Raw genomic sequence first — 24,940 nt, forward strand, 5'->3', positions numbered from 1 at the left:
TAGCACAGGAAACTATATTCAATATCTTGTAACAACATAATGGAAAAGAATATAAAAATGAATACATGTATGTATATGTGTAAGTGAATTACTTTGCTGTACACCTGAAACTAACATAATATTGTAATCAACTATATTTCAATAAAAAATTTAAAAAATGAAGATAAAAGAAGAAAAGCATTCCTGTTTTGTATTCACAGAAGACAGTTCCAACACAGGGTTGTTCAGGAATAAAATAAATCAAGAAGGATGGATATTATTGATTCTTTAAAATGTGTTTATGGCTTCCTTATATTTCCATCTTTATTTATTCAGAGGATAAACCAAGAGACAGGAAGGGCTGAAGGAAAAAAGTTGCAACCTTTCTTTGGGTTAACTGGTGATCACCTGGTTTTGCCTCTTGATGCTGCTGCTCATCACAGGTTCCTATGGAGCTGCTCCTGCTGCTGCTAAGACCAAAATCTGCACTCTGGGTCCCAGCTCCTACTCCTATAGTCAGGGTGGACTCCCATCTGCCTCCTTCTTCCAACTTCTTGGTTCTCTGTATCCCTGCCTTGATAAATGGTTTTAGGGATGAAATTATATTCTGACAGTTAGTTCAATAACTAATGTATGCTTGGTATTTTAAGCTAACATTGTTATTTAGCTATCTATAAGATAATTTACAATAATGAACTTAGAATATTTACACATATAAGCCTATAAATTCTTACTAGTGCAATTATCTTTCTACTTTATAATTTTTACACAGACTGGTGCTTGTTAAAAATATTTTCAAACTACCTTGGAAAAAGAATTCAAGTCAGATCATTGTGTTAAAATTGTGAGAAGATGAGAGGAGGAAGAACAATAAGGAGTTTGAATCAAACCCCTCAGTTAAAAAATCTAAGGTTCAGCCACTTAGTGGTAGATGCTTGGTCTGTCTGTCCACATTTGTGCCCAAAGACCATGTGTTCTCATAGTAATCCTGTAAGTTCCTATGATACTATATATTGGCCCAGAAGTCCTTGAGCAAATTGCGTAATCAGAATTTCTTAGCTGGTAAAACATAGATAAAATAGTACCTAACACATAGAGTTGCTGGAGCATAAATAAGAAAATCTACATCAATTGCTTAAATAGTAAATGTTTTCATAAAGAACAGGACATGAAGAGTATGGATCCTGTGACTAGATTGTCCACATTCAAATTCTGGAAACACTACTTACTCTCTGGAAAGACAACTTCTCACAGGAATTTACAATTATTAAATTAGCCAGTCTATGTAAAATGCTTAGAAAAGGGCTGACCTGTAGTAAATATTTAGTAAATGTTAGCTACTACTATTCATACTATTAGCATTGTAATCTACCCCCCAGGGCGTTTTTGGATTGTTTTTAATGCCTATAATCTCTATTACATCACTGAAACAATGTTCATAAGGTTCCATTACCAGAAAATCTTGCAACCTTCCCCATGCAGTGAAAAGATACAATTAGAGAATAGAAAATAATTTGAGGAATTCTTGGTATGCCCATATGTTAATTTCTCATTATTTAGTTCATTACTTGCAATTAACAGCATTTTAATCACAAGTCTCTCAGTTTCAAGCTTGTCCTTCTGCATTTGGTAAATGTCTGTTATTTCTAATAGATATTTGTATCATTTCATTATTTTCCCCTATTTAATTTATTAATGTTCTTCACAAAATTGGTTCATTTCATAGAAGGCTCCTTAGAGTTTTATTAGTTGATGATTTCTTTGTTTTTGATAGTTGCTTTTTCATCCTTGGAGAAAGTTTCTACACTATTAATGGGAATCTAAATTGATCTTCTAACCTTCCTAGATGTCTAGGAACAAGCTTTTTGTAGAAGGATAGTGATTATAGAACCTTTCTCAATTTTGCTAGTCAGACACCTTGAAGAAATCAATTAGTAGGCAAATTATTAACTAATTGAGCATTTAGAGTGTTCTTACTTTTGAAAAATCAATTAGGCCTTTGCCCTTAGTTTTCCAGCATTACTTCATTATTAATTGTTTTAAACAGCAGTTCATCAGCTATGGACCAGATCAGTTGACAGTTGTTTTTTGTTTATATTCTGTGCTTAATTGATTAATACAATGAGCTGAAAACCTTTAACATCATTGATCATGTCACGGAATGCTGAGTAATTGGCTGGCAAAATGCGATTTTTTAAAATTAATGATTCGATGGTTCAAAGGTTCAATTCAACAGCAGATTGCAGTCAGCAAAAAGAGAAGATTTTCAGTATTTCTTCAACGTGGATGATCTGAATGATAGGCCCACCTCATTCTTGGAGCCAATACTATTTTTCTATCTTCATTAGTGATAATTTCTCATTCTATATAAAGCCTAGGAGGTTGCATTTATTATCTTAATGACACTATTTCATTATCACTGGGTAAACAGAGCTTCAATTCAAATTTTATAGAAATTGCCATTGCTGTCAGAGGTACATAAAAAGAAATAAATTTGTAGAATGCAATTCCGTGCTTTATAAGATCTTCAAATGAAGGCAGTAGTTGGAAGTGGGTCTCAATTCAGTAATTTACTCTTCTAGAAAGTCTTTCATGGAGCAAATATATTCAAACTTCTGGGTCCCTTATCTCTGCTCCCATGGCTATCTAGACATACTGTTTGCTTGTTATCACCATATCGGGCTTATTTGCCTGGCTGCCACACCAAAGACTACAAACCCTCAGAGGTCATGGACTCACCTAAGTGTTTTTGTATCTTTAGTGTGACTCCTGTTTTGAGAATAGAATGGCATAGAAACGGTTGATGAATTGAAAGGAAAACACACATACATACACACGGTTTTTCATACAGTTAGGGAAATATATTTTGGTTATGTGTGTAAAATTCATTATCATCATTATAAAAATATATCTATCTTTCCTGGACATATGAAAACAAAGTCCCTTGATCCGCCTGCAATGCAGGAGGCTCCTGTTTGATTCCTGGGTCGGGAAGATCTGCTGAAGAAGGCTACCCACTCCAGTGTTCTTGGCCTTCCCTGGTGGCTCAGCTGGTAAAGAATGTGCCTGCAACATAGGAGACCTGGGTTCGATCCGTGGGTTGGGAAGATCCCCTGGAGAAGGGAATGGCTACCCACTTTGGTATTCTGGCCTGGAGAATTCCATGGGCTGTGTAGTCCATGGGGTTGCAAAGAGTCAGACATAGCTGAGGGACTTTCACTTTCACTTTTTGATTTCCAAATTGTCACTGACTCAGTCAGGGTCTTAGCTGCTGCTGCTAAGTCGCTTCAGTTGTGTCTGACTCTGTGCGACCCAATGGATGGCAGCCCACCAGGCTCCCCCGTCCCTGGGATTCTCCAGGCAAGTGTGTTGTCAAACACTTTCTAAGCTAAAAATTTAAACCAATGTTCTCCAAAGTATATTTGGTAGAAAAAATGCCCCTAAGATATTTCTAATAAAAAATGGTCAAACAAATTTGGTGAAACACAACAAATTCATCTCTTTTGGGAATGTACAATGTGCATTAGAATATTAAAGGTCGTGAGAAGTTCAATCACAACTTTATAGATCCTAAGGTTTTTGACCCTAAAGCTTTCTTTCTTTTTTTTTTTGTGGAGCATTCATTAACATATCTAGAAACTAATGGTGTAGTTTGAGAAGTGCCACTTTAAACAATAACGTGAGTCAGAGAATGTGATTGCGGTTGTGCTTCAAAGTGGAAAAAAATGTGGTGAGGAAAGTCAGGATCTCAGCGACTGCTCACAGGCATTCTACACCACCAGTGTGGCAACTTTAATTATTTCACTTTCTATTGGTTGTTTTCTTTTCTACTGTTTCTCATTGCAGAAAACTCAGAAAACAGATAAAAGTAAAAAGGGAAAAGTCTTTATGGCTGTTTTGCTTAAAATATTTAATGCTCTAAATTTGGAAAGCAGTATGGAGTTTCCTCAAAAAACTAAAAACAAAGCTGTATGATCCAGCAATTCAACTTCTAGATATTTATTTAAAAAAAAAGATGAAAACACTAATTTGATAAGATCTATGTACCCTTATGTTCATTGCAGCACTATTTACTAGAACCAACTTATGGAAGCAACCTATATAAATCTCTCTCTCTCACACACAGACACACAGACACACACACACACACACACACACAAACAATGGAATATTATTCAGTCATAAAGAAGAATGGAATTTTGCCATTTGCCACAGCATGGATGAAGTTGGTGAGTATTATACTAAGTGAAATAAATCAGATAGAAAAAAATGAATACCATATGATCTCACTTGTAAGTGGAAACTAAGCAGAACAAAGGAACAAACAAAACAGAAAGAGACTCATAGATACAGACAACAAACTGGTGGTCACCACGTGGGGTGGAATGGTGGGGGGTTGGGGGGAGAAAGGTGAAGTAGGTGAAGGGGATTATGAAGTATAAACTTCTATGTATAAAGTAAATAAGTCAGGGATGTAACACAAACTCAGGGAATATAGTTAGCAACACTCTTAACAAGTCTGAATCGTGACAGATGGTAACTAGACTTTCTGTAGTGATCATTTCACAGTGTATAAAAATATCGAGTCACTATGCTGTACACCTAAAGCTAATATTTTATGCTAATCATGATTCAATAAAGACAATACCATACCTAAAAAATAATTGGGGAAACTTTGGTTTAAACGAAGTTAGACAAACATTTTCATGCCTTCTCAGAGCCTTACTATGATCCATAATATGAAAGGTGAACCTATTTACAAAACAGAAATAGAGTCACAGAGGTAGAAAACAAACCTACGGCTACCAATAAATTTGGGGGTGGGGTGGGGTGCTAAATTGGGAGACTGTGATTGACATATACACGCTACTATATACAATATGGATAGCAAATAAGAACCTACTGTATAGAACAAGGGGCTTTACGCAGTTTTCTTTTCTACATGGGGAAAGAATTTAAAAAAGAGTGGGTGTGTGTATATGTAAAACACCTGAAACTAAAACAGCCTTGGAAGTCAGCCATGTGCACCTGCTCGGTTGCTTCAGTCGTGTCCAACTGTTTGAGACCTTATGGACTGTAGCCCACCAGGCTCCTCTGTTTGTGGGATCCTCCAGGCAAGAATACTGGATTGGGTTGCCGTTCCCTCCTTCAGGAGATCTTCCTGACCCAGGGATTGAACCCATGTCTCCTGCATTGCTGGCAGATTCTTTACCACTGAGCCTCCTGGGAAGCCCAAATCAACTATACTGCAATAAAAATTAATTTTAATAAAGTTGGCTCTCCATTGGAGTTGTAGTATACAGCTCTAAAGGAAGAACTACTTCCTAAAGAGCTACATTGGACCACTAACTTTTAGGCATTTGGGGGCTAGTGTTGGTTGGGATTTACTGCCAATAGTGAGGAGACACATGAAAAGCCTTCATTGCTTGCTACCCAGTATCCCTCACTGAATGGAAGAGCACTAGCCCAGGATGGTCAAGGTCTCTGAGAGTTACCCACTTACTCTTGGAACCCATTTCTCAACTTCCCATAACTTATTAGAGCTGTCTTTATCTGAGGGCTCAGGGCACAAGGACCTAGAGAGATTAGAGCTAAAAATAACAAAAATACAATTAATATGCATTTGGGAAACAATTGCTCAGGCAAACCAGCACACACAGATAATGGATTCTGTCTGAAACTTCATTTTCCAAACTAAGGAACAATAATATGCATATTAACCCAGGTGAATGTCTAAACAGATTCTTGGCAGCCTATGATTAGATAAAGGAGCTCATGTATCCTGAATGCAATTTACGTAGTTAAAATTAAGCACTATCACAAAGGGAGGCATTTAAGTTCAACCTGAACAAATTGTTACTTTTATGATATGTTTTCTCCATCCTCTTACTTTTAATCTAAATACATTTTAAACTATATGTATCTTTATATTTGGGCTTCTACAGTGGTGCTAGTGGTAAAGAACCTGCCTGCCAATGCAGGAGATGTAAGAGATGCAGGTTTGAGGCCTGGATTGGAAAGATCCCCTGGAGGAGGGCATGGCCACCCACTCCAGTATTCTTCCTGGAGGATCCCACGGACAGAAGAGCCTGGGAGGCTACCGTCCATAGGGTTGCACAGAGCCAGACAAAACTGAAATTACTTGGCATGCACCCACACATCTTTATATTTAAGGTGGGCTTATTGTAGCAGACAGAGTTGGGAAGTGTTGGTCACTTAGAATTTTTCCTACTCACTTTCTTAATTCCAACTGACTTTGAGGTTTTGACATAATTTCATTTTCTTTCCAAAATGTTTATTAAATCTGAGTTTTAACTAAATTGTTCATGGGCTTCTCTAGTTGGAGAGCACTGGCTCTAGAGTGTCAGAGCTCTAGTAGTTGTAGGGTGCCCTGTTACACGTGGGGTCTTAGTTCCCTGACCAGCGATGGAACCTGCATCCCCTGCAATGGAAGGAGAATTCTTAACCACTGGACTACCGGGGAAGTCCCTTAATTGTTGATTGTTCAGGAGGCTTAGGGTAATCGATGCTTTTAATTTCTTCAAAACAAAACCGAGGAATCTGCAAAGAAAATGAAATCACATAACCTTATGTTCTCATGAATTCACAGTTTAGGAAAAATGCTACTGCCATTTAGAGATGCAGTAGTTGCTAGTAACATAAAACTACAAAGCTCTTCCTTAAACAAAAACAGTTGTGCATCTGATGAAAAATTATGTTTAAAGGAGAGGAACTTGGTTTCAAAACATGCTTAGTGAATAAATAAAAATCTGAACACATAATTTTGGAATGGAAAGAAAAGAGTGCTTCTTATGATTATAAATTTAAAAGCAAATGAATAGTAAAATTAAGAGGAATTATGGAAAAATGATAATAAATATTTTATTAAGGTAATGTATATTGTTAGCATTTTGCAGATGGGAGCAAGGTATAAATTTTCAAGAGAAGGACATTTCTTGTGAGAGATGGTCAGAAAGTTATTTTTTAAAACCTGATTTTTAAATAGGAATTATCATTTGCTAAGCACTCACTAAGTAACAAACATTAGCTAAATATTTCATGTGAATTTTTTCACTGAGAACTGTCATCAATATAGAAAAACGTATTTTCTTCATTTTGTTTTTAACGTGAAACATGAGTCAAAGAAGGCACAGCACAGTAGAGAGAATTAGGATTTAACACAGTTAGTGACCGGATCTCATCCATTTTGCAATAAAATGATCACAGTACTACCGTATCACACTGTATTCTTCCTTTTGCATCAATGAATGAATCAGAATGCTGTATTTGATTCTTTGCAAGGAAGAATTTTCCTTGCCACTAACATAATTCAAGACTTTTAATTCTTCATTTCTTAAAAAAGACATACTTCATCACTTAGAGTTCCCTTCTTTATGTCATCAATAAGGAACAGGATAGACTAAAGCTTTTTTTATCATGTGAAAGTATAATAATTCAAATCATAATCAATCTCTCCATTCTCTACTTAGCGTAGCCTGGATAAATGAAGTTGAAAAGTCTTTTGTGTATAAAATTGCTGTGAAGAATGCTACCTTCTGGGAACACAAATCCATACCTGGTGGGTGATATGGTCCAGGTGTCGTAGCCTCCATGATGGTAGTGGGCAGATGGGAAAGAGTCTGTATATTTTATTTTCTTCTTCTAATTCATAAGGGGAAAAAATTTAAAAAGAAACTAACTCAAATACAAAAATCATTTCTTTTATGTAGTTGTGTTTAATATATTGTCTCTCAATATTATTGTAATTTGAGGGGAAACCTTTCCCCCATAGAACCAGAAGTGTAAACACACACACACAGACATGAAACTAAGTACATGAAAGAGCTAGAATATAATTATAGATGACCTTCATTTAAAACTCACATTTTATATTCACGTTTATGCAGGTGAGGTTTAAAAACACAAAAAAGCCATTCAATTCAGAATTATGGTTTCCTCAGAAATTGCAGTATAATTCTAACTCACATTTATTCATATGTGAATAAAACATATGACCATTTCCAAAACCTCTGGGTACCATAACATATTTAAAAATACCAGCACAATTACCAGGCTGAAAAAGACTACTAACCAGGCATTTCCCCATAGAAAACCGTTTCGCACACCTACTCAGAATTATATATGTAGCCAAGGATTTAATATTGTAAATATGTGAAGAAATGAGTTATCCTTTCTTTGGGAGTCGTAACTTTGGGTTTTAAACTCCTATTTATTATTTCCAACGTGGCATCTCATTTATGTAATGTTGGGGTGGGTACTGAATGTAAGCTTTGACAATAAACTGGCTCACCTTCACTTCCTTGAAACCAACACAGAAGTGTGTACCTGTTTTAATGTGCGTTGTGTTTTCTGCATGCAAATGAAGTATTACTGAACAATTCCAACTTTGTTTTTAAAAAGTCAGCACAGTTCACCGTTTCCCTCATTCTCTGAGTCTGGAGAACATAAATAGTCATTCTAATTCTCGGGTAGACACCGAGTTACATATTCTATCAAGACTATGGAAATTCTATTTTTAAAAATTTGCATATTCCTTTTATATGAAGAACCTGAGCTATGAATCAACTCAAAATGGTATTTAAAGTTTTGACTAAAATTAACTGTAGCACTTAAAATAATTCTTAATATTTTAAGGAAAAAACTCTTGAAGCTGTTTGAAAAAAGGGTTATATTGAAGAAGAGAGAGGCAGAGAGAAAGAAAGATAATTAATAGGATATTTGAGAGTTGAATAACTAAATGAAAATATACAGATCTGCCAGAACCCAATGCGGTCAGAATAATATTAATCAAATCTTACCGACTCTTAGTTGAAATAATGAGAAAACATTCTTAGCCTGCTTGATCATGTTGGCATTTTAATTAAACTTTCTTGGATCCTAGAGAAAACAATAGTTTTTTTGTTGGAACTCTTTTTAAAGTGTTATCAAAAATACTTTTGAAGGCATTAACCAAGTAGTATAATTGGGGTCTTTATGTATAAAAACATGGCAGAACGTGATGCCATTGATTCTTAACTTTTTTTTTTTTTTTAAGCTGTTTATAAATCTGTAGGGCTTCCCTGGTGGTTCAGATGGTAAAGAATCTGCCTGCAATGCAGGAGATTTGGGTTCGATCCCTGGGTCAGGAAGATCCCCTGGAGAAGAAAACAGCATCCCACTTCAGTTTTCTTGCCTGGAGAATCCCACGGACAGAGGAGCCTGGTGGGCTACAGTCCAGGGGGTCACAGAGTTGGACAAGACTGAGTGACTAATACTTTCACGTTCCTCATAAATCTATAACTACAAGAAATCCGAACAATGAAATGCAGACTTAATTAGAACAAACTTCTCCCATTTTCAGAGATAATGTTACAGTTATTCTTCTGTAGCTTGTACCTAATAGAACAGTTCTGGTCTAGTGCAATAAAGATTTTCAGTAAACAAATAGTTGACAATTTAATATACTTATATAGCACACTTTGTGCCAAAGGTATCATTCTGAGTGCTTTGGAAATATTACCTCATTTAATCTTCATATCTACTTTATAATACAGGTACCATTTTTATTTCCATTTTAATGATGAGGACATGGAGATACAGAGAGGGAAAGCACTTTGTCCTGAATCATACAGGTAAATAGCTGCAGAGCTAGGATTTAAATCAGGTGATCTGATTTCAGAGTCTGTGTGCTCACCCCCTACACCAAATCCCCAACACTTTTCTAGATGCCTTTTGTAGCCTTAGTCCCATGATTCATTGTTATATGTATCTCATCTTACTTCATCCTCAGTGTAATTCTGCAAAGTAAGTATTATTAGCCTCATTTTACAGATGAGGAAAGTAAGGCCCAAGGGAATTGAATAACTTGTTTGAGTTTAAATTACTAAGAGGAAGGGTATAAACTCATTTCTATCTGAATCTGAAGTCTATGCTTTCCCGCAAAACTTTCTGATATACCAAAGTGGTATTTAGAGATTGAGGAATTTAATTCACCATCTTAACTTGAAGTTTTTTAATAAAATTGAGCACCAAACATTTACTGAATTTTTATGAAGAACATGTTAGGATTTTATGGGGTCAGAACCTTATATAATTTTGGATATCTTTTTCTTAAAATATAATTTTATTTATTTTTGGCTGTGCTGGGTCTTTATTTTTATTTATTTATTTTTCTTAATTTTATTTTATTTTTAAACTTTACATAATTGTATTAGTTTTGCCAAATATCAAAATGAATCCGCCACAGGTATACATGTGTTCCCCATATCACTGTGTGAGCTTTTCTCCAGCTGTCGCGAGTAGGGGCTGCTCTCCAGTTGCGGTGTGAAGGCTTCTCACTGTAGTGGCTTCTCTTGTGGAGCACAAGCTCTAGGAAGCAAAGGCTTCAGTGGCTGTGACTCGTGGACTCAATAGTTGCAGCTCCTGGGCTCCAGAGCACAGGCCCAGTAGTTGTAGTGCATGAGTTTTGTGGCTCCACGTCATACGAGATCTTCCCAGACCAGGGATCTAACCCCTGTCTCCTGCAATGGCAGGCAGATTCTTTATCACTGAGCCATCAGAGAAGCCCCAGGAGATCTTCTCAAGGATAAAGAATACAAATTCATACATGTAAAATTAGGTATGTAAGTGACTACTCATCATGAATGAGAAAAAAACCATCACAAATGATAATAACATCATTCCTTCATGCAGTCTCTTACTCTGACCTTTGCATTGATGTGCTGGGTGAGTTTGCACAGGGATCAAAAGGAGAATTTGTTCACTGGAAAGCTAGTACGAGACTGATTGTAGATGGAGATGATTGCAAATCATGCAATTATATCTCACGAAATACAAACTAGAAGGAGCCCACGTCAGATTTTCCCTAGCTAGATTTTTTTTTTTTCTTAAAGTCCATAGCTATTTCAACATTACCCTGTGTTATTAAGAGTATGTGCAATGGGAGAAGTCAAATTGGAGGGGTGGGGCCTCCCTTTTGCAAAATTCAGAAAAGCACATCACCATGAGAACATGTTGCTAGGGCCCCTTCTAGGGCCTCGTAGTGGATGTGTGCAAGTGAGGGCTTCTGAAGCAAGTTTCCTTAGCTTCACAGTAAATCCAACATCTTCTGGCACCCACTCAGTCATGCCACTCAAGAAACGTTGAACTTGCCAGCCTAAAGTAGTACTATTAAACCAGCAGCATAAATGTGTGGACACGGTGGGGTAGGAACGTAGGCAACAAGAGAGAGAAAACTGTTCCTCATTCTTGGTCAGATTATACAGTTGTAGAAATTTGGAGAAAATTCACAATGAATTACACTTAAAATTGAGAAAATAAGTCTTTGTATTGTGCTTTCCCACCAGTTCATAAAGAACATTGGTAGGTAGAAAGCCTGCTCAAGAATTTGATCTAGATCAAGATAGAAGATAACAACATTCCAAGCTTCTCAGAAAGCCTTCTAGAATTAAGAATGGTGAGTAAGGATAAAGCAGAAGTTACTGTAAAGGTCCCAATTTCTTATGAACAGGAAAAAACCATGGAACTTTTCAGCAAAATCACTAATTATATTGTTGTAATCAAAGTTATACATTATTTATGTTCTCTTGACAGTGATGGTCTAAAGTAACTTTCTCTTACTGAACTAAATATATAAGCCTTAAAAACTTTAATCATATAATGCACCAGCTACTTCTTTTGTTGGCTTCTGTGTGTACACGAAAAAAACATTTTTCTGTTAATCTATCTTTTGTCTAATTTGCAGGCCTCATAGACAAAACAGAAGATGGCAGAGGAAGAGCTTTTCCCCTAGATATGTGTTTACTTTGTCAGTGCTGAGCACCAATTACTGAGTGGCAGACATACTCATCATTTTAAATGGAGTAAAATCTGGATTTTGATAATTTTTTCTTACAGTTAATTTTTTAATACAAACTCATTCAATAATGCACCACTTGGTATAATAAAATGCAAGATTTAGGTGTAAAATTAGATAACTTTTGACAAATGTGTACTTTTATTTAACCACTATCTCACTCAAGATATTAAAAATTTCATCATGACAGAACACATTTTCTGTCTCTTTGTTTAGTTGATCCTTAGAAAGCCAGAGGCAACCACCATTTCAATTTCTGTTTCTGTTGATTCATTTTATCTGTTTTAGCATTTAATGTAAATGGTGTGTACAATTTCATGTTTTTTTTTTGCTAGATGTAATAATGTTTTTGAGATTAAATCATTTTACTTTGTGTAGTGTGTAGTTGTTTATATTGCTGAAAAACACATCTAAAATATATTTATTGTAGTTATGTAACCTTTCTCTTCTTGCTGAATATTTGGTTGTTTCCAGTTTGGGGCTATTATGAATAAAGCTGCTGTAAACATTCCCATACAATTCATTGTATGGACATATGTTTCCATTTTTCTATGGTAAATACCTAGGAGTGGAATTATTTGATCATACGGTTGGACCCATAGGTTTAACTTTATAAGAAACTTCCAAACAGTGTCCCAAAGTGATATTTTGTATGAGAATTCCAATTGCTGCTCATCTTTGCTGAAACTTGGAATTTCTATCTACTTTATTTTGGCCATTCTTCTGGGTGTAAATTAGTATTATATTTTGGTTTTAATGTTCATTTCCTTGATGATAAATGACATTGAGCCCCTTACCATGTGCTAATTGGCATTGTCTATTTTCTTTTATGATGTGTTTTTTCAGGTCTTTTGCCCACTTGAAAACAATTGAGCTAGTTGTCTTTTATTCAATACTAATCTATGGAAATTCTTAATACATTCTTGCATATAAGGCTTTGTCTGATATAAGTATTGTGCATATTTTCTCCCACTCTCTGTCTTTTTGTTTTTGTAAGGACATCTTTTAATAAAGAGAACTTATACATTCTGCTGACCTATGTGTTCTTTCAGACACTGTTGGGAGGATGAGTTTACACCATAAGGGGTTCTTGAAAGTGAAGGGCCAGGTTAGCAATCCCTTTTGCCCACACCTAACCCTGTCCTGGCTCCATTATTTATTGACAGTTCTCAGAGGAGACACATCATGCTGTTGGAGAATCTCTAAACTCTGTTTTTTCTGATAACATGCTTTTCATACTAACAAAAGGCTGTGTGTGTCTGTATGTGTCAGTCATTCAGTCGTGTCTGACTCTTTGTAGCCCTGTGAACTGTAGCCTGCCATGCTCCTCTGTCCATGGAATTCTCCAGACAAGAATACTGGAATGGGTAGCCATTCCTTCCTCCAGAGGATCTTCCCAACCCAGGGATCGAACCTGGTGCTCCTGCATTGCAGGCAGATTCTTTACCATCTGAGTTACCAGGGAAGCCCAATAAAAAGCCATATATTAATGTTATTTGATTGGCCAGAATGAGACTGGGGAAGAAGAAAGAGTCTTTCTTGCTGTGATGGCTCCTTCTGGATATCCTGTGTATGGAGATTGGGGGCGGGGTGCGGGCGGTCAAGGTATTTGAGCTCTCGTACGTGGACTATCCTTTCTTTACAAAGACCTGCAGTATGTTTTGGAGAAGGCACTGGCGACCCATTCCAGTACTCCTGCCTGGAAAATCCCATGGATGGAGGAGCCTGGTAGGCTGCAGTCCATGGGGTCGCTAAGAGTCGGACACTACTGAGCAACTTGACTTTCACTTTTCACTTTCATGCATTGGAGAAGGAAATGGCAACCCACTCCAGTGTTCTTGCCTGGAGAACCCCAGGGATGGGGGAGCCTGGTGGGCTGCTGTCTATGGCGTCGCACAGAGTTGGACATGACTGAAGCAACTTAGCAGCAGCAGTAGCAGCAGTATGTTAGGGGGCCCCATATCTGAGTCCTTTTAGTAAACAATTTCTTAGTTTCCTCTGGAGTTGTTCTTCCAGAAGTCTCAGGCATGAGCAATTTGAGGGTGATCGGCTATCATTATTATCATTAACCTGGAAGCTAAGACCATTGGTAAAGAAGATAATGGTGACCTCCTGCAAAAGATCCCGTGCATGTACTGCTACACTCAGTGCCCCCAACCCTGCAGCAGGCCACCACCAACCCACGCTTCTGCTGGAGACTCCTGGACACTCACAGGCAGGTCTGGGGTCACTGCTCCTTTCTCCTGGGTCCTGATGCACAAGGTTCTGTTTGTGCCCTCCAAGAGTTTATTTCCCAGTCCTGGCAGTGCTATGGTGGGGTTAATGGCGACCTCCTCCAAGAGGGCTTATGCCATACCCAAGTCTGCTGCACCCAGAGCCCCTGTCCCTTTGGCAGCCCACTGATGACCCATACCTCCACAGGAGATCTCAAACACAGTTCTGTCTCAGTATCTGTGAGGTCCATTCAGGTATGACCTAAATCAAATCCCTTACAATTATACAGTGGAAGTGAGAAATAGATTTAAGGGACTAGACATGATAGACAGAATGCCTGATGAACTATGGATGGAGGTTTGTGACATTGTACAGGAGACAGGGATAAAGACCATTCCCAAGAAAAAGAAAAGCAAAAAGGTGAAATGGCTGTCTGGAGGCCTTAAAAATAGCTGTGAAAAGAAGATAAGTGAAAAGCAAAGGAGAAAAGGAAAGATATACCCATTTGAAGGCAGAGTTCCAAAGAATAGCAAGGAGAGATAAGAAAGCCTTCCTCAGTGATCAGTGCAAAGAAATAGAGGAAAACAATAGAAAGACATACAGGAAAACAATGGGAAAGACTAGAGATCTCTTCAAGAAAATTAGAGATACCAAGGGAACATTTCATGCAAAGATGGGCTCAATAAAGGACAGAAAGGGTAGGGACCGAACAGAAGCAGTAGATATTAAGAAGAGTTGGCAAGAATACACAGAAGAACTGTACAAAAAAGATCTTCAAGATGCAGATAATCACAATGGCGTGATCACTCACCCAGAGCCAGACATCCTGGAATGTGAAGTCAAATGGGCCTTAGGAAGCATCACTACAAACAAAGCTAGTGGAGGTGATGGAATTCCAGTTGATCTATTTCAAATCCTAAAAGATGATGCTGTGAAAGTGATTCGCTCAATATGCCAGCAAATTTGGAAAACTCAGCAGTGGCCACAGGACTGGAAAAGGTCAGTTTTCATTCCAATTCCTAAGAAAGGCAATGCCAAAGAGTTCTCAAACTACCGCACAATTGCACTCATCTCAAATGCTAGTAAAGTGATGCTCAAAATTCTCCAAGTCAGGCTTCAACAATATGTGAATTGTGAACTTCCAGATGTTCAAGCTGGTTTTAGAAAAAGCAGAAGAACCAAAGACAAAATTGCCAATATCCGTTGGCTCATTGAAAAAGTAAGAGAGTTCCAGAAAAACATCTATTTCTGCTTTATTGACTATGCCAAAGCCTTTGACTGTGTGGATCACAATAAACTGTGGAAAATTCTGAAAGAGATGGGAATACCACCAGACCACCTGACCTGCCTCTTGAGAAAGCTGTATGCTGGTCAGGAAGCAACACTTAGAACTGGACGTGGAACAACACACTGGTTCCGAATAGGAAAAGGAGTACGTCAAGGCTGTCTATTGTCACCCTGCTTATTTAACTTCTATGCAGAGTACATCATGAGAAATGCTGGACTGGAAGAAGCACAAGCTGGAATCCAGATTGTCTGGAGAAATATCAATAACCTCAGATATGCAGATGACACCACCTGTATGGCAGAAAGCAAAGACGGACTAAAGAGACTCTTGATGAAAGTGAAAGAAGAGAGTGAAAAAGTTGGCTTAAAGATCAACATTCAGAAAACGAAGATTATGTCATTTGGTCCCATGACTTCATGGCAAATAGATGGGGAAACAGTGGAAACAGTGTCAGACTTTATTTTTTGGGCTCTGAAATCACTGCAGATGGTGACTGCAGCCATGAAATTAAAAGATGCTTACTCCTTAGAAGGAAAGTTATGACCAAACTAGACAGCATATTAAAAGCAGAGACATTACTTTGCCAACAAAGGTCCATCTAGTCAAGGCTATGTTTTTTCCAGTAGTCATGTTTGGATGTGAGAGTTGGACTGTACAGAAAGTTGAGCGCCAAAGAATTGATGCTTTTGAACTGTGGTGTTGGAGAAGACTCTTGAGAGTCCCTTGGACTGCAAGGAGATCCAACCAGTCCATCCTAAAGGAGATCAGTCCTGAATATTCATTGGAAGGACTGATGTTGAAGCTGAAACTCCAATACTTTGGCCACCTGATGTGAAGGGCTGACTCATTTGAAAAGACCCTGATTCTGGGAAAGATTGAGGGCAGGAGAAGAAGGGGACAAGAGAGGATGAGATGGTTGGATGGCATCAATGACTCAATGGACATGAGTTTGGGTAAACTCCCAAATGACTGGGAGGCCTGGTGTGCTACAGTCATGGGGTTGCAAAGAGTCAGACACAACTGAGTGACTGAACTGAACTGAAGACCATTGGAGGCATGAAATATCTCAATTAGATGAGGGGAGGGCTGAAAAATGGAAGGATGAATTGGCAAGGTAGGACTCGTTTGAATAATTTTCTGTCCCTAAAACACTGTCATTGTGTGTGTGTGTTTTAGTGGGAGCTGAAGAGAGCAGCTGCACACGCCTCCCCTACCCTCATTCTGACTTGGGTGCTGAGAATTCCAGTGTATTAGAGTGGGTCTTGGAAACCTTGCTGAAATGCCTCTGTATTCTGCTAGAATACTGTGGTCTCTCCTGGGTAGACAAGAAGCAGTCTCCTTGCTTTTTGCTTCTCTTTACTGTGTCTTAGCCCTATCACAGACAGGGGTATACCTTCTCTGTATTCCCAGCTTAGTCATCAGAGCAGGAAAGACAGGGTGGGCAGTTTGGAACACAGAGCAGAATTACAAAACTTCGACAGAAGAATAAGGGGGAAAAATGTCTCGTATCATAAACCATAGGAGGCAAAGGGAAAACTCGCCTGGCAAAGCTAATGGCATGGCTCACCTAAGCAACTCAGACATTTGGGAGAAATGAACACATGCATGCAAGCTCCAACGTGCATGAAAGGAGATTCCATTCCTCATTAGTGATGTTTTCTAGCTTTAATCTCTCATTTCACTTCAGATTCCTTTATTCTCATAGCTCCACTTTCCAGCAACCAATTTATATTTTTTCTGATAAATGTTCCTTTTTTAAGAGTAATTTGGTTTTGATGTTTAAGAATGTTCAACATTCTTCTAACTTCTAAGAGAAAAGAAGCTGCGTAAGAGTAACGAGCTGGAGGAAAATTCGGCGTGTTTCCTGCCTGGATCCTGTAATATGAGCACCAACTTGTTGGATTTAAACACTTCTTATTTTTTCTCTTTTATTTATGACAGCCCCTCACAAAGTTAGTCTGAATTTTAATGTATGCCCATATAGGGTAAAACAGAAAGGACGTAGTTTGGAATCCACATTCATACATGGTTTTGCCTAGAGAATGAATGTTTAGCTATGCTCAGTGTTCTCCAGGAAAATTTAAACAGAAATATAAAAAGAGATCTGAGAGGACACAGAATAAATCTGTGTATTGTGCTGATTAAAATCAGTGCATGTTGCAGGGCAAACAGTGGGCTATAATACATCTAGCATTTAAAATAACTTATGGTTTTGTTAATGTTTGCAGACAGAGTTTGGTCTCACCATATTTCAGCCTTGAATTCAGAAAAGAGTTGTTAAAATCATTCCCAAATTAATTGTGAGATTTTCTGTTCTTTTCTATTTGAAGGAGGATGCCGCTGCTTTGTTTGGTTTTCTCTGCAAAGCAGGCACTGCTAGCCACTGGACTAGCCTGTTTACTGAAGATGTTGGGTAAGATGAATAACTTTGTCCTGCTCTCATTATGAGAATTTTAGTGGGTTACATCATTAGAGATAATGGTAACTCTGCTTAATCCACTGTAGTACAGATTACAGACCAGGACGACATTCATTATTTTGTTTAATGATATGCTGTAGGAGTTATATCAGAACTACTCTGTAAAACCCTCTGCTCTTATCTGCTTTTTGTTAATATGCTTCTAGAATTAATTTTGCAGTTTATATACAGTCTTGCGGAGAAGGCAATGGCACCCCACTCCAGTACTCTTGCCTGGAAAATCCTATGGATGGAGGAGCCTGGTAGGCTGCAGTCCATGGGGTTGCTAGGAGTCGGACACGACTGAGCGACTTCACCTTTCACTTTTCACTTTCATGCATTGGAGAAGGAAATGGCAACCCACTGCAGTGTTCTTGCCTGGAGAATCCCAGGGACGGGGGAGCCTGTTGGGCTGCCATCTCTGGGGTCACACAGAGTCGGACACGACTGAAGCAACTTAGCAGCAGCAGCAGCAGCAGCATACAGTCTTGACTTAGAAAACTGTGGAGTTAGACACGTTTTCCAGGCTATGAGACAATCAGGATGTGTCCCAGTGATCTTGATACAGATCTGTTTAGATTTTCCAGGACACTTTATCATTTGCATCTCATCAGAGACTTTTGATATCTACTTTCAGTTGTTCTCAATGGACTCAAGAATAAAATCCTCCAATATTGGGGTACATAAGGTGAGTCCCCTCTATGATTTGGCCCCTGTGAGGTTCTTCACACATTTTAAAAATAAGATGCAAGTGTTTGTATATTTCAGAGCTAAGAAAGAAAAAAAATTAGACCTTCTTATCTGCTCTTTCATTCCTTTGACTTTCTATTCTGTGGGCCCAAATTAAATTCTGTTTGTATATCTTTAATGATACAAGCATTCAGGGCACAATGAAAAATAAAGGCCTTATTACTTCATAATACGTTTGGAATTCTGCATAATTACGTTTAGTTGATTAGTTGGCTACAGTAATTGCAGGACCATAGAGTGACTGAAATTAGAAATGAAAAAGACCCATTGGGTGTTATTATCCTTCTTCCTGTCAAGACAAGATTGTTTTCTAACATGCAGTGTGTGTGTGTGTGTGTGTGTGTGTGTGTGCACGCGCATGCTTGAGAATTCTCTTAGCTACACAAATACACAATGCGATACACTTGTTTAGCAAAAATTTTACAGGAACTGAGCACCAGACCAAGTAAAATAGAACTGATAAAGTGCTGAGTTAAAGAATAGAAAATGACCGTAATAGTAGTAGTAGTAGCAGGAAGGGGAGTAGTAAATACTTATATAACAACTATATACCATTGCTAATATAAGTATCAATTATTCCAGTCAGATATTATCACTCCGTTTTATATATAAAAAAATGGCATAAATAAGAACACATGATTTAAATCAGCACAAGGAATTCCTTGGTGGCTGGGACTTAGCTCTCATTGTTAGGGACTCAAGTTTGACTCCTGATTGGGGAACTAAAATCCTATAAGATGTGAGGTTCAACCAAGAAATAAAATAAAATAAACCAGGACAGATGATTTGCAAAAGATCCTACAGCCGTTAGTAGCAGAACCCATATTCAAACTCCGGTCAGCCAGGCTCTAAGCTCTGTGCTCCCCCCTCCCCGAGCCCCGCCTCCCACAGTGGAAGTGAGGGGAAAGGAATGACTTTAGCAGCAATAGCTCCTAGGTAGGTCCACTACCTAACTCAGGCAGAGAGTGAGAAACAGAGTGAAGTTGGATGACATCACCACGATGGCAGAGTAGGAGACTCCAGCCCCTGTCTCCCCACAAAGAACAATAATTAGGCAGCTACCCATGAATGAAAGTATCTCTGGGAAAAGTCTGGAGTCCACTTAAGAAACTTCAGTGTCACAATGGAGCAAAACACCCGGGAATAGCCACACAAATGGAGAAGGAAATGCCAACCCACTCTAGTATTCTTGGGGAATCCCATGGACAGAGGAGCCTGGTGGGCTACAGTCCATGAGGTTGCAAAGAGTCAAATACAACTGAGTGACCAAGCAACAACAACAACAGCCACACAAAAAAGGTAGAAAGAACAGTTCCACTTTGCCTGCACCATCCCATACCCAGACCGGCACCATGCAGTGCCAAGAGGAAACTCCCTGGACAGAGAGACCTCCCCTCACCAGGGTAAGCATCCAGCCTCCCCAGTTATTTGGGCACTGCCTGAAACCTGCTTTGGCTTTTCCATCCTCAAAGATTGGCAGACCGAGACATCTAGAGATGGATAGAACAAGGACAAAGGTCATCATTCACCGTTCAGTCACAGGGTGCGAGTGACTGCAGCTCCCAGGGGCCCGCTCTGCAGAGCACCCGGCAGTCTTCACCACTGAGGACTTCAGCAATCCCTGTGGATGCTGAGGGTCCCTTGCAGATTTCACCCCTGAGGGCTCCATGGGTTTTTGCATTTGTAGACTTCAGCTACTTGAGTCCCTCTCTGCCCTCACCTCCTGCTAGAGCCCCCTGTCAGCCAGTGCTGCCAGAGGGGCCCCTGGCTCTGGATCCTGGTATTTACTTTGCTGCAGTTAGCCAGCCACGGCTCTGCAGCGGTGTGTGTGTGCACAGTGCCAGTCCAGGCTCCCTGCAGCCAACCTTCACCATAACACGTGTGCCTGTGGCTAACCCCTACAGCCACACAGGTGCACATCAAGAGCCAGGCCCCCACGGCTGCTCATGAACCGGAAGCTGGCCTTGACTCCTGACATAAGACTTTCCTGCTGCATGCCTGAAGCGAACTCCTACAGCAAGAGACTTGCATGCTGTTGGCCCTGGCTATCATATGATCCCATTTCTGGGTATATATCCAAAGGAAATAAAATCATGGAAAGATATTTGTCTTCTTATATTCATTGCAGCATTATTCATGGTAGACAAGATACAGAACAATGTTAGTGTCCACTGATAGATGAGGGCATAAATAATATATATGTTCAGTTCAGTTCAGTTGCTCAGTTATGCCTGACTCTTTGCGACCCCATGAACTGCAGCATGCCAGGCCTGCCTGTCCATCACCAACTCCTGGAGTTAACCCAAACTCACATCCATTGAGTCATTGATGCCATCCAACCATCTCATCCTCTGTTGTCCCCTTCTCCTCCTGCCCCCAATCTTTCCTAGCATCAGGCTCTTTTCAAATGAGTCAGCCCTTCACATCAGGTGGCCAAAGTATTGGAGTTTCAGCTTCAACATCAGTCCTTCCAATGAACACCCAGGACTGATCTCCTTTAGGATGGACTGGTTGGATCTCCTTGCAGTCCAAGGGACTCTCAAGAGTCTTCTCCAACACCACAGTTCAAAAGCATCAATTCTTCGGCGCTCAGCTTTCTTTATAGTTTAACTCTCACATCCATACATGACTACTGGAAAAACCATAGACTTGACTGGATGGACCTTTGTTGGCAAAGTAATGTCTATGCTTTTTAATATGCTGTCTAGGTTGGTCACAACTTTCCATCCAAGGAGTAAGCATCTTTTAATTTCATGGCTGCAATCACCATCTGCTGTGATTTTGGAGCCCCCCAAAATAAAGTCAACCACTGTTTCCACTGTTTCCCCATCTATTTGCCATGAAGTCATGAGACCAGATGCCATGATCTTCGTTTTCTGAATGTTGAGCTTTAAGCCAACTTTTTCACTCTCCTCTTCCACTTTCATCAAGAGGCTCTTTAGTCCTTCTTTGGTTTCTGCCATACAGGTGGTGTCATCTGCATATCTGAGGTGATTGATATTTCTCCCGGCAATTTTGATTCCAGCTTGTGCTTCTTCCAGCCCAGAATTTCTCATGATGTACTCTACATATAAGTTAAATAAGCAGGGTGACAATATACAGCCTTGATGTACTCCTTTTCCTATTTGGAACCAGTCTGTTTTTCCATGTCCAGTTCTAACTGTTGCTTCCTGACCTGCATACAGCTTTCTCAAGAGGCAGGTCAGGTGGTCTGGTATTCCCATCTCTTTCAGAATTTTCCACAGTTTCTTGTGATCCACACAGTCAAAGGCTTTGGGTGTGTGTGTATATATACAGAGAGAGAGAGAGAAAGAGAGAGAGAGAGAGAGAGTATTATTCAGTCTTAAAAATGTAGGAAATCTTGGCAATTGCATCAGTGTGAATGAAACAGGAAGACATTATGTTAAATAAGCTAGAAACAAAAACAACTGTTGCATGAATTTATTTATATGTGGAAAAAAAATGGTCAAACTTGTAGTAACAGAGAGTAGACTGGTGGTTACTGGGAGATGTTGGTCAAAGGCTATAAACTTTCAGGTAGAAGTTAAATAAATTCTGGAGACCTACAGTATGGTGACTACAGAGTTAATAATAATACATTGTATACTTGAAATTTGCTAAGAGCAAGGATTTCAGATCTTCACCACACACACAATAGTAGGTATGGAATGATGGATATGTTGATTAGTTTGACTGTGGTTATTTTTTCACAACATATACCAGTACCAAGATGTCACATCATGTGGCTTAAATATATATACTCTTCATCAAAATAAATACATAGAAATTAGAAGAAATAAAGAGGAGAGTGAGGAGCACTTAACAAAGACTCGTTTTTGAACAAAGTTGAGTCAGGCTCCTTTCAGTATGCTTTTTCACTTGACTTTGTTCTGGGGATCTGTCCTTAGCCTGCTTAGCCCTGTTTTAGCAAGAGTTCTCCTGGGTCGGTTTAGCAAAAAATTCCCCACCTTTGATAACTTATCACATTTCTTATTTCCCACCCTCAATATCTTATTACCTTGGCTTACCTTCCCCAAGGATCCTGTCAAGTTGGACTAGCCTTAATGTTTCCTGTTATAAGTATCCATCCATTGCCCTCCACTCTGCATGTTGGGCTGTCTCTGGCTGGTCCTAGATTGGAAGCAGAGGAAATATTTGGGAAGACATCAGTTATTAATCAAGACCTGGCCACTTGGGGCTGATTGTTACAGATGTTTTTGTTTAGCTTCTTGGATTGTCCCTGGAGATAACCATTTGGCTTTCTCCAAATCTGACTTACAGCCAGCTGGCTTCCTGGGCTGTTTATTGTAGTAATAGATAAGGGGATTGACTCCTGGACTGATTGCTGAGGTGTGTGGGGTCAGAATTCTATTTTTATAGCTGGTCTGGCTGTTGTCCATTGGTATAGTCAGTCTCTCAGTAGTAGGTCTAAGGAGAAGGGAAGCAAGGGGTGGCTATTTGTGGGGGTGTAGATGGAGCTGGAATGTATCAGCTATGGTGTCTACACGCATTAGCATGAAATTTTCTTGGTCTGGGATGAAGCTAGAGGTGGAAAGAAAATGAGATCACATCACAGCTGGGAACTGGGGACCAGAGTTGGCAAGCCTTACATCTTCACATACCAGAACAGAATTCTAAGATGTCTTAGACTCACCTTTCAGTTGTAAGAAAGGAGTATTTTTTTTTTTCAAGGCTAGAGGGTAGAACATATTTTATTTAAGAATTTGTTAACCTTTTCAACAACTTTTAATATTCAGCCATGTCATATATCATCCTCCACTTCTACTCTTGTCCTGTAATCTGCAAATATAGGGAGTGGAACTGTGCATAAGTCTCAGCCAGAGTCTTTGGTAAAAATCATGATATTGAGGCCCCTCTCATGTTATCAGTAACTGATCTCTCTTGTACGTTAGCAACACTGTCCTAATCAAAATGGTACCTTCAGGTTATGGCCAGGTCCATAATTTATGGGGTCAAATGAAAAATGAAAAGACAAAGTCTTTGTTGAAAAAGCTAGGAAAAAATGTTAAAGGTGATAAAATAGGAAGTTTTTTCCTCACTTCCAGAGACTTTCTCTTGAACCTTTATGATGTTTTTTATTTTCCAGTTTATGTCATTGTAAGTAAGGGGAAATTGAAAAATTTAAAGTTCTAGCATAGATTTTGCCATTCATATTGTGCAATATCATTTATATTGTATAATATCAATTTTAAAAGTAGCTATAAGAGCATTAATCTCATGTGTAGAATCACTAAAATGACATCACATTTTGATTGAAGTATAGTTGATTTACAATGCTGTGTTGGTTTCAGGTGTACAGCAAAGTGATTCCGTTATACATATATATATATATTCAGATCCTTTCCCACTATAAGTTATTATAAGATACTGAATATAGTTCCCTGTGCTATACAGTAGATTCTAGTTATTTATCCATTTTATACATAGCAATGTATATCTGTTAATCCCATGCTCCTAATTTATCCCTCCTTCCCTGTTTACCCCTATGGTAACAATAAGGTTGTTTTCTATGTCTGTGAGTCTGTTTCTGTTTTGTAAATAAGTTCATTTGTATTATTTTTTTAGATTCCATATATAAGTGACATGGAAGCTGGGCATGCTGCCAGCCCATGGGGTCGCAAAGAGTCGGACATGACTGAGAGGCTGAACAACAGCAACAACAATAAGTGATGTATATAATATTTGTCTTTCCTTTCCTGACTTACTTCACTTAGTATGGTAATCTCTAGGTCCATCCATATTGCTGCAAATGGCTATATTTATCTTTTTATGCTGAATAATATTCCATTTGTGTATATATACACCACATTTTCTGTATCCATTCATTTATTGATGGACTTAGGTTCATTCCATGTCTCATAATTTGCTTCATAGCTCATGCTATGCTATGCTAAGTCACTTCAGTCGTGTCCGACTCTGTGCGAACCCACAGACGGCAGCCCACCAGACTCCCCCGTCCCTGGGATTCTCCAGGCAAGAACACTGGAGTGGGTTGCCATTTCCTTCTCCAATGCGTGAAAGTGAAAAGTGAAAGTGAAGTTGCTCAATTGTGTCCGACTGTTAGCCACCCCATGGACTGCATCATAGCTCATACATGGATATTAACAAAAGGAGCTAAACAATGAGAAGAACACTGTCTTCTAAATGATCCCATGAGATAATTCTGTTTGAGAGGTTAGTTTATGATGTCAGTGAGATACTGATACGGACTTCTTGAATTAACTATGGAAGACTGCAGAAAGTAGGAAACCCCATAGGAAGAGATAGTTCTAAAATTAGAAACAGTGGGCCATCTCTTAGTATGATGTCCTTTTTACTCAATGGGATATGAAGACTAAGGGAATTTTGAATAAATGTGAAAAAAAAGTCAAATTAT

The 24,940-nt window shown here is 38.9% G+C and overlaps 1 long non-coding RNA gene across 1 annotated transcript; it reads left to right on the forward strand.

Annotated features, from left to right (window-relative positions):
- The first annotated feature begins 4,191 nt into the window (after positions 1-4,191).
- LOC133250079 (uncharacterized) lies at positions 4,192-12,786 on the forward strand. The gene is made up of 5 exons (XR_009737220.1): positions 4,192-4,208; positions 7,470-7,558; positions 9,534-9,611; positions 11,325-11,434; positions 11,723-12,786. It is a non-coding gene; the product is annotated as an uncharacterized LOC133250079 (long non-coding RNA).
- Positions 12,787-24,940: the final 12,154 nt, after the last annotated feature.

Source organism: Bos javanicus, chromosome 6 (genome assembly GCF_032452875.1).
Source record: "Bos javanicus breed banteng chromosome 6, ARS-OSU_banteng_1.0, whole genome shotgun sequence".
Lineage (NCBI taxonomy): Eukaryota > Metazoa > Chordata > Mammalia > Artiodactyla > Bovidae > Bos > Bos javanicus.